The sequence below is a fragment of the Pelecanus crispus genome, chromosome 8 (assembly GCF_030463565.1).
Source record: "Pelecanus crispus isolate bPelCri1 chromosome 8, bPelCri1.pri, whole genome shotgun sequence".
Lineage (NCBI taxonomy): Eukaryota > Metazoa > Chordata > Aves > Pelecaniformes > Pelecanidae > Pelecanus > Pelecanus crispus.
The window spans coordinates 19,643,292-19,658,619 of record NC_134650.1 but is presented as its reverse complement, the minus strand read 5'-3'; the positions used below and the strand labels follow the sequence as shown (position 1 = coordinate 19,658,619).

At 46.4% G+C, this 15,328-nt stretch overlaps 1 protein-coding gene across 1 annotated transcript in view; it reads right to left on the bottom strand.

Annotated features, from left to right (window-relative positions):
- The window catches only part of FGF18 (fibroblast growth factor 18), a 75,190-nt gene that overhangs the window by 46,161 nt on the left and 13,701 nt on the right, over positions 1 to 15,328 (bottom strand).

Genomic DNA, 15,328 nt, shown 5'->3' with positions numbered 1-15,328 from the left:
ATGTAATTCTAGCCAGAGCTGGCTTCAACAGTAAACCAAACCTGGGTTTTTACAATCAAACTGTGGGGGTTTTTTGAGTAAAACTTCTGCTCAGTCCTGTTTTCATTTAATCCTGGTCAGCCATGCTGGCCATAAATTAGGCTCTCCTTTGCCTTTGCATAGCCTCTACCAGGTTACATGGACACGTATGGGAGAAAGGGGATGGACAACTCCATTTCAGAGAATTTCTGCTCCACCTTCAGCAGCTGCATTGATTCCCCAGATTAACTGCAGGGAAGAAGTCAAGGGAAAAAACTATTTATGCTGACATTAGCAGACTGAACGCTAGCTCTGCACAGGCATAAAATCTACTATGATAAAAGTGTCATTTGTACTCGGGCACTCTTCAGCCTAACTTTTTTGCCAGCTCTGCTTTTCAGTGAAACCGGCTCAGTGGTGATCATCTATGGATGCATCTCTGTCTGCCTCAACAGGGCCACGGCCTGGGGAGAGATCACGAGAACCAGTGAGAGCCAAACCAGCACGTCCAGCCATGAGGCCATTATCAGCAGGGGTCTGATCACTTGAGCCTCTTCATCTGTTTTTTCTGGCCAATGGATTAAATTAACCTTAGTCCATTACAGCCTTAAAATATTACCAGAAACTTTCTCTGACACATCTGCCCTTCTCTGAAGGTCTCATTTCGTATCTTAACTGTTCCCAAGAAACATCGTAACAGGATTCCTGCTTTTGCTTCCAGAGTCATCCCACCTTGCCCAAGGTCAGAGGACCAGACAACCTAGACTTTCTCAAGATGCCCTCCCAAAGGGGAGGCTGGGCAGCATGCACCCAAAAGCACTTCATACCCAAACAATACAAAAGCCCAGAAATTGCTCCACAGTCAGTCCTCAAAAACGTTTGCACCACAGCATCCATGCTGCCCACTCCAAACTCACAGATGGACAATATTTTGGTGGCAGACTCCCTTCACAGGACAATAAATCGTTTGGAAACCAAAAGCAAAAGATTATCGAGTGGCACACACGCAAAACCACCGCACAATAGGCAATTTTTAATTTGACCAAGACAAAGACCATTCAAAGTCTACTCATTGTTGGTGAGCTCTAATGCCGTGTACCACTTGAATGTAAGAGACAAATTCCACCACAAAATAAGAATCACAGGGAAATTTAATGATGCCTAGGTTTGGGACTGGCAGAGGAACAGCATTTACTCCTAGCAGGGTTACTACTTCTAGCACATTCCCACTATGGCACGCTTGTCCTCCTAGCCTGCAAGCAACAGTCTTCTGATATATTGGTGTGGGGATGGAGCTGGCAATGCAAATGAAAAAGGGTCAATAAATCCTGGTTCAGGTCCATTCCAGGCTAAAACATGTAAGAGCAAGTGGCCACAACACACAAAACAGCCCCACTTCAGCCTCCTGCATATGTCATCTCATACCAGTAAATATTTTGAAGCCGAATACCCCCTGAAAGTCAAAACCTCTAAAGAACTTTTTAGCGTTTCCAATTATCAAGTAGACACACAGATCAGCAGCAGGAGGAAAACTTCAGGCAGGCAGTGCTGCTTAGCACCAGACTTTCACTAAGCAACCCAAACAAAAACATTATATTCAACACAGTGGCAACAGCAATGAGGTTCATAGGGACATTGTGGGATCGCCTTTGCTGCCCTTATTAAATGCTGGGATTATGCTATTTGAATCCCAAGTCCTAGGAGAGAAAGCAATTTAACTCTCTTATTTTACTGTCGGAAGTCAGGAGGAGGCTGCTGGAGCTAAATGGACAGGCTGACCAAAAGGAGATTCAGGGAAACGCTGTGTCTAAACAAACATTGAAGGTGATGACAGGAGTGACAGACAAGAATTACACAATTAATCATAGCAATATTTCCCACTCTCAGAAAACAGCGCAGCAAGAAGCCATGACCCAAAGCTGAGGACGCGAGAGGAGAAGCAAGCCATGGCACCTGCCAGGAGGGCACCGCCGGGATGCTGTCGGAGCTCATGCCAGCAATGAGCCAGGCTCTGCTCGCTCTCCTCTCCTGAGGCACTGCAGCTACGTCTGAGCACAGCAAGCAGGACTTGGCTTTTGACATGAATAATATTAATTTATTTTTTTCTTCCTACATCTCTTATTGCTTTCTTTTTAAATGATATTGTTGCAAAGGATGCTAAACTACTAAAAACAGAGATGTTCAAGTAATGTTGACAGTCTGCCTCGTACCCACAAAAGCAAGGCTATTTGCAGTTAAGATTCTGGCTCCATCGTTTTAAGATTTAAAACAGATTTTAAATCAAGATGACGTCGTTACATTGCTTTCACCACATGTTAATGAATTTCACATTTTTCTAGGAAAAAAAAACCAAAACAGGTGGGATCTGAAGTGGGGGAAGGGCAGGTTGCTTTGCTTTCTTGGAAACTTCAAACAGAAAAGGCAATCTGTTTTCCAAAACATGTTTTAATTCTCTCTTTTAATTGTCTCTTGAGCACTCACACCGCAGAGGCCCCAGCCCATAGCCACAGTGCCCAAGTGGACTCTGGAGCACCCATGGAGCCATCCTGCACTGTGGTCAGCTCCAAACATGCCACGAACTCGCCTGTGCATGTTTGTCACAGTTCTCCTGCCCAAGATCAGCTAATTGAGTATCTCCTCCCTTCGCAAGAAGGGCACACTGCAGCCCAGAGGGATGACATCTCCTTCTCCCCCAGCCAAGGGCTGGCATCACCCACAACCCCAACACCTTGTCCAAGCCCAGCGGTAGCCTGACACCGCGATCAGCAGGGGACACCAACCCCTGAAATAAAGTCAGCCTAAGCATGTATCATTCCATCACTTCTCCAGTAACAGGCCCACCTCTAACCCAGGGAAAGAAATTCTGAAGGAGGAACATGCTACAGGTTCTCCTTGCCGCTGGCCTGTCCCCTGGTCAAGAAGCTGTGGTCCAGAGCAGCAGTGAAACCACCAGGATTTAGCTGCCTGTTTAAAGATAAGCACACACTTAACGACTGTGTTGAAACAGGATGCTCTGCTGGAATGTGGCCAAGGTAAATTAGCCGTGCCAGCCTGGGCTGCATCTGGCCCACAGCAGAGAGTATCAATAGTCTAAAATAAAATTTCACGCAGCATCGATTTCATGAGATAAAACCTATTTGATCATTGCTGAAATCCATTCTCACAGTATCCCTGCCCTAAAGAGTATACTCCCCCAAGCAGCTAACTTTACTGAGATAAGAAAGTCCATTTATATATACCATAAGAGAGACTCTCTTTCATAAATCTCAAAAAAATTAGTAACATATGCCTCCTTTGGTAACTGATCACCAACACTCACTCAAGAAGGTCACCTAAAACCAAGTCTATCCACCCCCAAATACATTTCCATAACAATCACAACCACACAAAATTGTAGAATGCAGAGATGTCTTTAAGTCCCAGCCCCACTTGAAAAGTTAAGGGCTTTCTCTTGTGTTCACCAAAGCAAAAGAAAACCTTTTTTTTCCTCCTTTGTTGTTTTTTTAACTATTAATATGTTATTACTGCATGTAAAAACACCATACAAAATGACCACCTTTTTTTTTTTTTTTCCTTTCAATATGATAATCTGCACATCCCTGCTCTACGTAGCAAAACCTACAGACTCTGGATCCACAGTTCAGCACAACAGATCCCCGAAATGAATGGCTGCTTGCACCTCCCGACCAGCAGTGTGCCCTGCGAGACACTCTCTAGGGACAGGAAAAGGATCTCCTGCATTACTTTATCTCCTCCAGTGTTTTGGTGAGATTTGGGGTTGTATTGTGGTCTGCTTTGCAAATCTACCCAACCGGTATGGGCCGCTGTCTATGCAGGACAACTTAAGCATCTCAGGAGAGTAGGTTTCATATAACTCCACCTCACTCTTTGCCAACAGTTTATAGTCTGCAAAATCCCAGTCGTTAAAACAAAGCATCAAATTTGGTTTCATTTTTCTTCTTCCTCTCTTTTTCTTTTCAATCAGTTCCTCATCCATTTATTATTTATTTGTCACTACATCTTTCAGTGATAATATACAGCTACAAAGACATCCTAAAAATACAGTAGGCAATACAGAGCTTATGCAAGGGAATAAACAGCTTTTCTTTCAAAAACAACCATCACCTCAAGCAACTGATGCATCAGAAATGCCTCACTCCTGAAAAGAAGCAGCTCTCCCTCCTCTCTGTTGTACTTGCCCAATCATTCAAGGTAGGTGCATTTAGCCCTGCCTCTTTTCCAAACAGCCACAGAAACCAGGAATGACATCTGTCTTCAGACAGCCCACACTGGGAGATTTTCAAGTGCTTTTTTGCCGAATGGTTCTCAAACAGTGAGTGGATTTCATTTTAAATGGCTTTACAACGATCCTTCAGCTTAAAGAATGACTCTCCTATTTGTTACATCCCAGATGGAGGGTGAGGGAAAGGCCATTTTGCCGACGCAGCCTAAAGTTTCACCATTAAGTAATCCAAGAAATGCTCGAGAATGACAAAAGCTTCTGATAGCAGCACTGCGATGTTAGCCCTACACATGCTTGTGCCACATCTCTGCAAACACCGATGCCTTGTTGTGAACGGAAAGCAATCACAGCTCCACCAAGGTCATGAAGCCCTCGCGGTGCCAAGCCATGTTTATGGGATTTGGTTTTCCATCCAACCAACCTCTACACACTTCAAATTTTCTATTTTGAGCTTTCCAGTAAAAGGGGATGTTAATCTGTTATTGTTCATGTCATAAAGCGTTACAGCATGAGATGTCCAAGGCCCATAGCATGGCCAAGTTAGCTGGGAGCTGGACTTCAGAATTTCCTGATTTTTTGCTTTTTATCCTATGGAGCCTCCAAACCTCATCAGAGAGCAAACCACATGTCATTCCCCAAACTGAACTAGGAATACAAAATCCGTCTCGCTAAGGGCCGCACCGATTGCAAAAGATAAACAAATCAAGCTATTCAAAGTCCTTTCAAACCCCATCTGATAAGCAGGAAATACTTATTACCTTTCAGCCATCAAATCAACCTAATATTAATGATTTTCTCCATGACCTTCTAAACACATGAAACTTAACTCGATAAGGTCAACAAGAGGATATCCAAGACAGATCTGTCTCAAGTCCGCAAAGGCAAGTAACAAACCACTTTGCTTCCATGACTTTGGCAAAATTCCTCTATGCCAATTACAGCAGGATTTGCTAGCTCACCATAACAGCCATCCTCAACATACAGTGAAATGCAATGCAATCCTTATTTGCCACTTTTTCCTCCTCTTAACTGCAAGGTCAGTCCATCACCAGGATATTGTTACCTTCAAGTTACAGAGCCTAGTTTGAAGCCAGACAGAACTGGACGTGCACTGCTGTGACATACTCACTTCTTTGGGCTTAGAAGCACATTTGGAAATTCATCTAACACAAAGTGCCTCCAAATTCAGATGTGCAGCAGGAACCCAGAGCAAAGGGAGAGGGCACTTTGAAGTTAATCTCTGTGCATCCAACAGGAGAGAGGCTATGGCATGACAGTGCCAGAATTGCACAAATGTAACTAAGCCTTTCAAAATAACAGAACGTAGACCTTTGGTTTGGTGTTTGTTTATTCCTGCTATCCACAGAAAAATATTTTTTCCTTGAAAAATAAATATCCAAAAAGCTAATTTGCACTCTCAGTCTTGGGAGATGTCACCCTGGATGATGACTGTGTGCCCTCCAGGATGCACTGTGAGAAAGGGGAACACAGTGCACCATGGAAGTGGTTGTTCAAAGAAATGCAGACACGAGACTCCACAAAAGACTCCACCAGTGGTGTTTACAAAGCACTTCACTCGAATCGCTTTTTGATTTTTTTTTCCGTGGGAAAAAATATTTCCTTGCACAAGCATGAATGTCATATTTAAAACCCAGATGCTAAAAGATCTCGCTCCATAAGACCTGTACCACTCTATAGCCCTCATAGAGTCATGAACCATCTTTTGTCTTTGCTTCCTTAGAAGGCTGTTGCAGAAACACTTCCCTAATATTCTCTGCCTTTATTTTCTGCCTCGTATATTTACAACCAGTTTATATCCGTTTATTCTTGCACCAACAGTGTCCTTCAGCTTGAATAATACTTTTCCCCCTTGTGCTTCTCCTTGCAATGTGTTCAGGCTATTCCCTTTCTCTGCTCTCTTCCCAACCTCCATTTCACCATGCTGGGAAAGGAAGAAAGCCAAGCACCAGACCACCACCACCTCCACCTCCCCTTCTGTGCCTGCCCTCGTTGCAGAGGAGCTCCTGCCCACACCGAGGATGGGTGCCAAGCTCTCCCTTGGCATGCGTCCATGCAGGAGACATCAGCCCATCATGGGGAGAAACCCAGAGCTCGCTCTGCTCCTGCACAGATAAGCTCTGAAATTGAGCCCGTCATTTCTCTGATGCTTTCAAGTTGCTGCAGCACATGAAATTCAATGATGTTTGCTCTTTGTTTAATGCACTCTAAGTGAAGTGCATGTAGGGATGGAGCTGGAAAGGAGAAGGAAATGGGGTGATGAGGGGGTCAGGCCTGCCCATCCCTTTGGATTTCAGAAATGTTAAACAAGACCCAAAGAGAAGACATTTCCAAGGCTTGGAAGAGGGGACATACAGCTCAGCAAGGTGACACATACTTGGATCCAAAAGCTGCTCTGCAAGCGGAGCCTCCTTTTCTCTGGAGAGCTGCCTGCCACATTCAGAGAGGCCATACGTTATATCTCCTTGGGCAGCGTCAGAGCCTCGTTCTCTCCGAAACACACAGCCCCTGAGAAACACGGCTATCGCTCAGCCAAGCTCCCCAGCATCTCTTCGGGATCCTGCCAGCTTCCAAGCCACATACCACTGCCATCCAGCTCCCCTAAAGCAATGTGCCCATTGACCCTCGGATGGCAGACAACAGTGTTTCTGAGCCTGGTATGAAACCACGAGGAAGGCAGGAGGGAGTGCCAAAACACTGGAACCTGAGAGTTTGAGGAAACGAAAGTTTTATGGCCCATCAGTCAGTATTTGGCCATTTTCTAGAGAAAGATGATGCTGCCTTCGAGAAAACCAAATTTCTCCTTTTGATGATGGAGTGAGCCTTAGCCAGAACTGTGAAAATGCACCATTTGTGAGATGGTGACATTTTAAACTTGTTCCACCCTGGGAAATGGTTCAGTCTAGGGAAGAGCAGGGTTTCAGCCTTGATTAATGACTTTTAAAACCCCAGCCGTACTCGTGTGCAACCAGAGGAAGGGAAGGCGCCTCCAGCCAGTGCTGCCTGCTGATGTGAAGCCCAGCATGAGAGTGTTGCTGAAGTGCTGCCATGCAGCTCTCTTAAACAGGCTCTAACACCCCTGTCCTCCACAACTCCACCTGCATCTGCCCATTGTCACCGATTCAGAACCAGGTCACTGGCTGCAGCCCCCAAGTCACTTTATTACTATCATTACCATGAGCAACAGCAGCTCAGCAGCCTGCAAGAGGGAGCCCACCCCTCCAGCATCCACCTTCCCCCCTGCAGGAGCCTGCATCATGCCATGGTGCAGCAGCGCCAAAGGGGCCAAGACCAAGACACCTCCCAGCACCAAAAGACACTTCTTTCCCAGTGGGACCAGTTCCTGCTACCTGTGCTAACCAAAGCAAACCAACCCTGTGCATCTCAGCTGCAGGGGTATCTGCAGGACGCCACCTCTCGCCACAAGCTCTTGACAGTTTTGATTCTCCGGAAATACAATTCAGACCTTAATTCTTTTTCTTATTTTTCTCCAGCTGTGATATATCTTTTTTTTAAATTCAGAGCTGGTATTATTTTACCACAGCTATCAATCAGGCAACGAGCAAGCAGGGCTTTTTCTTTCTTCCTTTCTTTCTTTGTCTTTCTTTTTAATGCTTGTTATATCTCTGCTATATACTTCCTCTCCACACAGAAATATCCCTTCAAAGCTTGATATTATTGAGCAGCTTTCAACCATGCCCAGCAGAGCCATGTATTCTCTGCGTTTGTCTGGCCTTTGTTTCTAGGAATGAAATACCAATGGCTGAACAGTGTGACTTCATTTCACTCCTTCATTCCAATACTTGTTCTATTTCTATCCCACTGGGTCAAACTCACCTATTGTGAGACCTCACCGATTTCAATTACATCAGGGATTAATTTGTTCCATTGCGTTGAAGCTGTTAATACAATCCTTGCTGGCTCTAGATTAGAAAAGGCACGGTGGAGACCTCCCTCACAGGCAGTGTGTTTAACAGCGGTCTTGATCTTCATTTTTGTTCAGTGGTGGGTTGTTTTTTTTTTTTCCCTTCCCTTTGTGCCCCTTTGCCCCTCTTTTCACAATCTTCCCTTTCCTTTCTAAATTGCCCTTATCAGAACTGGGTGGTCCTTCTGACTTCCACTGCAACTGGCAAAACGTTGCCTTCCAAAGCTGCTGCCCAGGGCTTGCGAGGGAGGTCGGCACTGGAAGGAAGGTGCGACCTGAAGCCACCCAACAGCACGCAGACGTGACCACTCCAGCTTTGGCACCTCATCTCCCCCAGGATGATTTCAAAGGGTCACTGAAGGTCTCCATGTACCCAATGTGATCTGCAGGTGCCCAGTTCTGCAGCTCTGACCATTGGCTGACCATCAGTCAACTGAGGTCTCAAGGGGAAAACTGAGGTGCTACATGTAGCAGATGGACACTCTGAAAGGCACATTTGTCAAGTAACTCTGGCTGTCGTTTCTGGGGTTCCCAAACTGGGACAGAAGATCATAACAGACCTTTAAAATGTCCAGCCCTGTGGTCTCATAGGACATCTGTGAAACCGGTTTAAGGCAATCTCAGCAATCCTGACTCAAAAGTTGTCATTTACCCATGTGATTTTGTCTCAGGAAGAGATACTGATGCAGGGTGACTTAGGGCCCCCGCAGGTGCAAAGCAGTTTAGCTTTGCTCGAGTGCTACAACTCTGTCCAACAAGATCCACTGCTTTTCCATTTTAAAAAATCCAACCACCTCTTAGTGAAACTATATTTTTAGGAAATAGTGTGATGATTCCAGAATAATAGGAATGGAAGTTTCAAAAAGTTAAGTAGGGGAAAAAATAAAGGATAAATAAATACCAAATAAATAAAACCAAACAAGCAGTTCAACCAACAGATTCTTCCCTTGCTTACTGAAATACATTCAATTTCCATGGTGGTTTCATGAGGTCACCTCAGGCTTCCACGGGGCATCTCTGTGTAGCCTTGGCTGCAGGAAGTTGCAAGGGTTAATGCTACAGCTGTCAAACTCACCAGACAGAAGTTGGATAGGCTGGGTTTCAGGGCTCCAAATTTGTTCCCATGTTCAGCACAGTTTTCCAAGATGTACAGCGTTGTCATTTAGTACTGCACTAATTTTTTTTTTTTTTTTTATACTGGAAGAAACACAGAAATAAGCTGCACTATTAGCACCCAACTGTTTATTTAGCTCTGCCACTCACCTTAGACCTTGGCAGAGCCACCCAGGGACAAGATGAAGCCCCCACATGCCCTCCAGGCACTGCCCTACCTGCCATCTCCCACTCCAGCCACCTGCTCACATCTCATCCCCTTTGGTGACAAATACTGCCTGAACAGCACCGCCTTGGAACCACATGGCCTGGACCTGGACAGTGTATGATCACAGCAACCCAAACCTTGGTGCCAGCAGAAACCCTCGCACCTCCCCAGGACCGACACCTCGCTGCATGTACATTGCTCTGGACATGTCCTACCATACAGATCAAACCCACCCTGAGACTCACAACCCACAGAGAGAAGACAGGATTGGCTCTGGAGGATGTGTTACACTACAATAGCCTCCAACAACAGTCCTGACCTGCAGAAATCACTGCTTCCACAAGCCTAAGCTTTCCAAAATATTCCCCTTTACAGCTGAAATCTCCTACAGTGGTTTCTCTCCAGATGTTTTTGCTGGGGAAGAGCTAAGCTCCCATCGTTGCCACTTCACCACAATTATTTCCAACACCATCAAGCGCAATGAGGGCAAAACAAAACCCAAAACAATTCCCCCCCGCTTCCCGCCATGCTTCCCAAGGGGTGCACTCTCTGCTTGGGGGGAACTTTCAATATTCATTAATTCCCCGCATGCTCTGCTGACCAGTGGCAACGTCACTCAGGCTTCACACAGGCCATGCATAACCCAGGATCCCTGCATGGCTCTGTGCTACTGCCACCACTCCTTGCTGCCAGCACCAGGACATAAATATTTTTCAGAATTGGTTTCATGCCTGTGTCCCTCATTGTGGCACACGTATTGCTGCAAAGATAACTGCAACAAGGCTTTGCAGAACAGCCCCAACCAACCTCTGTGAGATCATGGATCCACAAAGCCAGCAGCTGGATTCGGAAAGCCTGGCATACTACAACTGTCTTCACTACCTTAACAAAAAAAAAAAGTTTCTTTTCTTTATGGAGAAAATACTCCTTCTGAAACAAACTGCCCTGATATGCAGGAATTAAAACCATTTAGCCATTCAAACTGTTGCAAGTAGTTGTCTGTTAGTGGTTTTGAGCAGTTGAAAGAGGCATCCAAGAAACAAAACTTTGAGATAAAACCATCAAGTCTCCCCAGCCCAAAACACACTAAGAGCAAACCCAGTCCCCAACAAGGCAGCAGCGCAGTAGCCCATGTCCGAGCACGTATCACCCACACGGTGAGCCGCGGAGGAGGTCCCTTTTGAAGCAGACCCAGCAGCAGCAGCCAACTTGCTCCCAAACAACTTAAAAGCCTTTGCACAAAGCACAGGGAGCTCTGCAAAGGTGAGAAACAAGGGTGAGGGGGCTGCCCCTCCCCATCCCCACTGGTCCCTGGGGTGCTACCAGCCGAGCACACAGTTTGTCCCAACCACCCTTCATTCCTCGCCTTGTTTCACACACAGCAGTGGAGGAGCCCAGCTTGGCCACACCGGTTGGGTTGCAACGGAGACCAGGGCAGTCCTCCCAGCAGGGTGCTCCTGGGACAAAAGCTGCAGGCACCCCACTAAAAATACTTACCAGCAATTTGTTTGTCTCTTCAAACGAGACCTGATCCCAATTACTGAAAAACCTGCCAGGTTCAAAGCACTCTTGACCTTTTCTCTCCTTCCCTCCATCAGCAGCAACTTTGTCCCGGGGCAGATGCTCCAGCTGCAAACCCGTTTGGCCACCACAGTAGGGCACAGTGGAAACCCCAAGTCCACCTCCCTGAAGCCAGTCAGGGGTTTTCCAAACCCTGGAAAAAGGCAGAGTCATTCATCCCTAGGACTTACAATGCCAGTTTAAAGCACAGGCCCATCGGGTCCAAGGTGACATCTCTGGCTCTTCTGCTGGATACCAGTCCAGCCAGGACCTCCATGAAACCAGGAGCAAAAGCACAAGACATGGGAAAGCCAGGCAACACTCAGGAAAACACTGCTGTCAGAAGGAGACAGAAGATCACCAGAGACCGATCTTCCCATAAAAGAAATAAACATTTTCAGTGGCAGCACCGCAGCAGTGATCTGATGTTTATCCTGGTAGATCCTTTCATCCAGGTCCCCTGACATCATCCAAGGAACACACAGATCCCTGCTCCCACTGCAGAAAAGCAACTCCCTCTAGGGTAAAACATTGCAACTGCTGAGCAGTGCACACAAGTTCAGGGCAGGATTTCCAAAACACCTTTTTCCATTGCATTTGCAAAAAAAAAAAGAGAGATGTGGCTAACAACTATCTCCCTGAACAGTAGCTCCCAAGCACTGATCTCATGTGAAAGGTGGCTTCTCCAAAAGCACACAGCTGATTCAGGAGAGATGCCTGGAGACCCTATCAAATTATCCCGTGCCACTTTTCCTCCAGAGAGGAAACTCTCTGGAAACCTTTTACTAAGCTCCAACCGGAGACGCTCCTACTTATTCTGGCAAGATAACACCTAGTGAAGCTACACGGGAATGGCACCAAGGGGAAAGGGACTCCTCAGGTGTCACTGCTCACTCATCCAATGATTTGGCAGCCTCTACACAGCGCTGGGATATAAGAAAATGGTTGCGACCAAGGACAGGGAGGTTAATCCATCTAATAATAACTGGAGGCCAATCGGGGGATTTACTGAAATTGCAGGAGTCATTCCACTGGGAACGTTAGTGCTGCTGATACCTCACTTCTGCTTTGCATTCATTCCCACATGCCTGCATCCATTTTTTTCATGCCTGCTTTTAGGACTGGCTGACATTAGCTGTTTGACACCCAAAATCCCTCCCATAGCTTACACCCTCCCCTCCTACATTTAAAAGTTTGTCTTCTCCATCATTCAACCAAGCATCTTCTTTACTCCCACCATCTCCAACAGCACCACTCTGAAGGGAGATGTTTGCAGGTTCAGGGCAAGTATCAAATCCATGTTATGGAAACTAGTAAATACACAGCAGACTCAATGGTTACTTGTCTCCTGAATACCAGCCTGCTAATCTTAGTTATTGAGGGGGAAAAGTCCTCTCTCTCTGTGCTGATCTCTCTTTCAGAGCCTAATTACAAGACCCAGTGGGGATGCCCAGCTTGGGGTACAGCCTCTTGAGGCTCTTCATCCTGACCCAGTGAAATAAAGCCTGTGACAGCAGGGCTGGTGTTGCTGAATGTGGCTGACACATGGCAGCATTACGAGGGGCCACTGTGGACCTGTCCTTCCCCAACTGCCAGGCTGATCTGAAGCTTTTAGTGTCAAAATAGGAAAAGGAGTTGTATGTGAAGAAGATCTCTGCAAACTTCAAGCTCTGATTCAGAGAGACAATGACTTCTCCTCTAGGCCTAAAAACCCAGTAAAATACCAACCACCACTGGGCATTTCCTCTTCTCCTTCCAGTTCCCACTCATCAGTGATGCTGGCAATATGTAATGACATATTCTCTGTCCTTGGACTTCACCCACCATATCCAAATAGTCTATCAGACAAGCCCTGACTTGGGATACTGTTGGAAGAGCCAGGGGCACAACCCTTGCTTTTTAAAAAGCAAAATACACAGCTGTATCAAAAAACAAAATTCACAAAAAGGGGACAGAGGGGACGTAAGATTCACCTGTCCTGCTCATGCAGGGGCTCAGAGATGCCCAGCGCTGCTGTGCCACAAGGAAGGCTTATGTTTGGCAATGACGCTTGGAGGCTCCTGAACAGGAGAGAGCAGGGAACTGGGAAAACAGCACAGTACAATCCAGCAGGAGACCAGCTCCCAGGAACAAGCCACTGGAGCTCTCTGAACCCACTGGGACTTGTTAAAGGCAAGGTCCCAGGGTAAGAGTGTTGAGGAAGAGTAGTCAAGGTGAAAAGTGGAGTATGCCAGCCTCTCCTATGAGGCCAGGCTGAGAGAGTTGGGGTTGTTCAGCCTGGAGAAGAGAAGGCTGCAGGGAGACCTTATTGTGCCCTTTCAGTACTTAAAGGGGGCCTACAGGAAAGATGGGGAGAATCTTTGTAGCAAGGCCTGTTGTGACAGGACAAGGAATAATGGATTTAAACTAAACAAGGATAGATTTAGATGGGATATAAGAAAGAAATTTTTTACAATGAGGGTGGTGAAGCACTGGCACAGGTTGCCCAGAGAGGCAGTGGAGGCCCCATCCCTGGCAACATTCAAGGCCAGGTTGGATGGGGCTCTGAGCAACCTGATCTGGTTAAAGCTGTCCCTGCTCACTGCAGGGGAGTTGGGCTAGATGACCTCTAAAGGTCCCTTCCAACCCAAAGCATTCTATGATTCTATGAAATTACCTAAAAATAAATGGCAGTATGTGAAATCACAGCCATGGAGATGAGCACCCCCTTGTCCTTCAAACAGCTTTTCCCCATTTCAGTTGCACTTTGTCAACACATTGCCGACGAAGTTTCCTTTTCCTCTCCCCAGGTTACCATGACCAAGCACCCACAATATTAGAGTTGTTCCTGCACAGTTCTCTTCCCATGTACATGACAAACATCTTTATTTACAAAAGTCTTGCAAGATATTTCTGGAACAGGGCTATCCAGGGATGATTTTGATCAGTAATTCACCTATTTGAAAAATAAGATGCAAAATTTCCTTCACCTCCACAAGGGAGATATTTTCTTTTGATCTTTCTTTATGCTTTGCTTGTCTTGCAAAACGTATTTCATAAACTGTAAGGCAGGATGGAGCTCTGTGGATGTCCTCTGAACCCCAAATGCATCACCACAGGAGCCCTGCTGACATAGGAGGTAGACAGAACCAATTTCCATTTGAAAATGTGCTACTTACTTTAAATGAATCTTTTAAAATCAACATACCTGGGAAGACCCACTTTTATTTAGCAAAACTCAATTCAGGTCATCATTAACAATAACCTTCGGTCCCCAGGGTGGCCCTACCTGAAACCATGGTCTGAGATGCTGCACAGTAACATGCTGCAGAGCTTCCAGGAGCAATCAGCAAAGCACAATTTCACGCTGAAAACATCCCCAACATAAGACCAAGGTGTTAAAAAATGGCTTAGAAGTTCATGTTCAGTGAACAAAATGTATGGCTAGCTCCAAAAGCTTGAAGGGAACCACCTCTGCTTCAGTATCAGCACCCAACATGCTCCTCATCAAGCCCAGTGCTCCTGCAAGCCCACAGAGAAGCTGCCAATCCTCTCCCCTCATGCCCTGCCAAAGGTGGTCAGCAAACCAAGGACTGAGAGGTAGGTGAGCGCCAAAGCTGGGCATCCCCCAGACCCAGCCCAAAGGCATGTTTGAGGAGATGTATTCCTGCCCCTCCCGATTCACTAATGCCCTCCCTAAAACGATGCTTCTGTACCATCACTGCTGCTTTCAGCCTGATGCATGCTGCTGTGCGCAATGGCAGAGTCCCCTAGGCTACACGTGGTGATGTGCTGCAAGACCTGCCAGCACCATCCCAGAAATGAGAAAAATGGCTTTGGAGCAGCAACTTAGGGCTGCCAGTCATGCCAGCTCAGTACCTGCTAACAAAAGGGTCGAGCATCTATTCGGCACTCCTGGTTTCCCTTTATAAAAACCCTGCTGCCATAGTGTCCCCTTTCTGAGTAAGCCAGAGGGTACTTCATCACTGCCTGCTCCTGCTTGTGGACACAAGTGGCCAATCAATTCCACTTAAACAAGTTACCCCCAATGCAAACTCCAGCCTGCTGTCTTGAGCTAATGGGCTCCACAAGCATTTTCACTCTGACTTATCAACTCTGCCTCAGGCTGCTCCATGGAGCGCCCACAAGATCCATCAGCCATTAGGAGGAAGCAATAAAAAAATATCCCGGCTGGGCTGGTCTGTAAAGGCTCTTCCTCCACCACAGCCAGCCATCACCCCATACCTGCCAACAGCCACGAAAC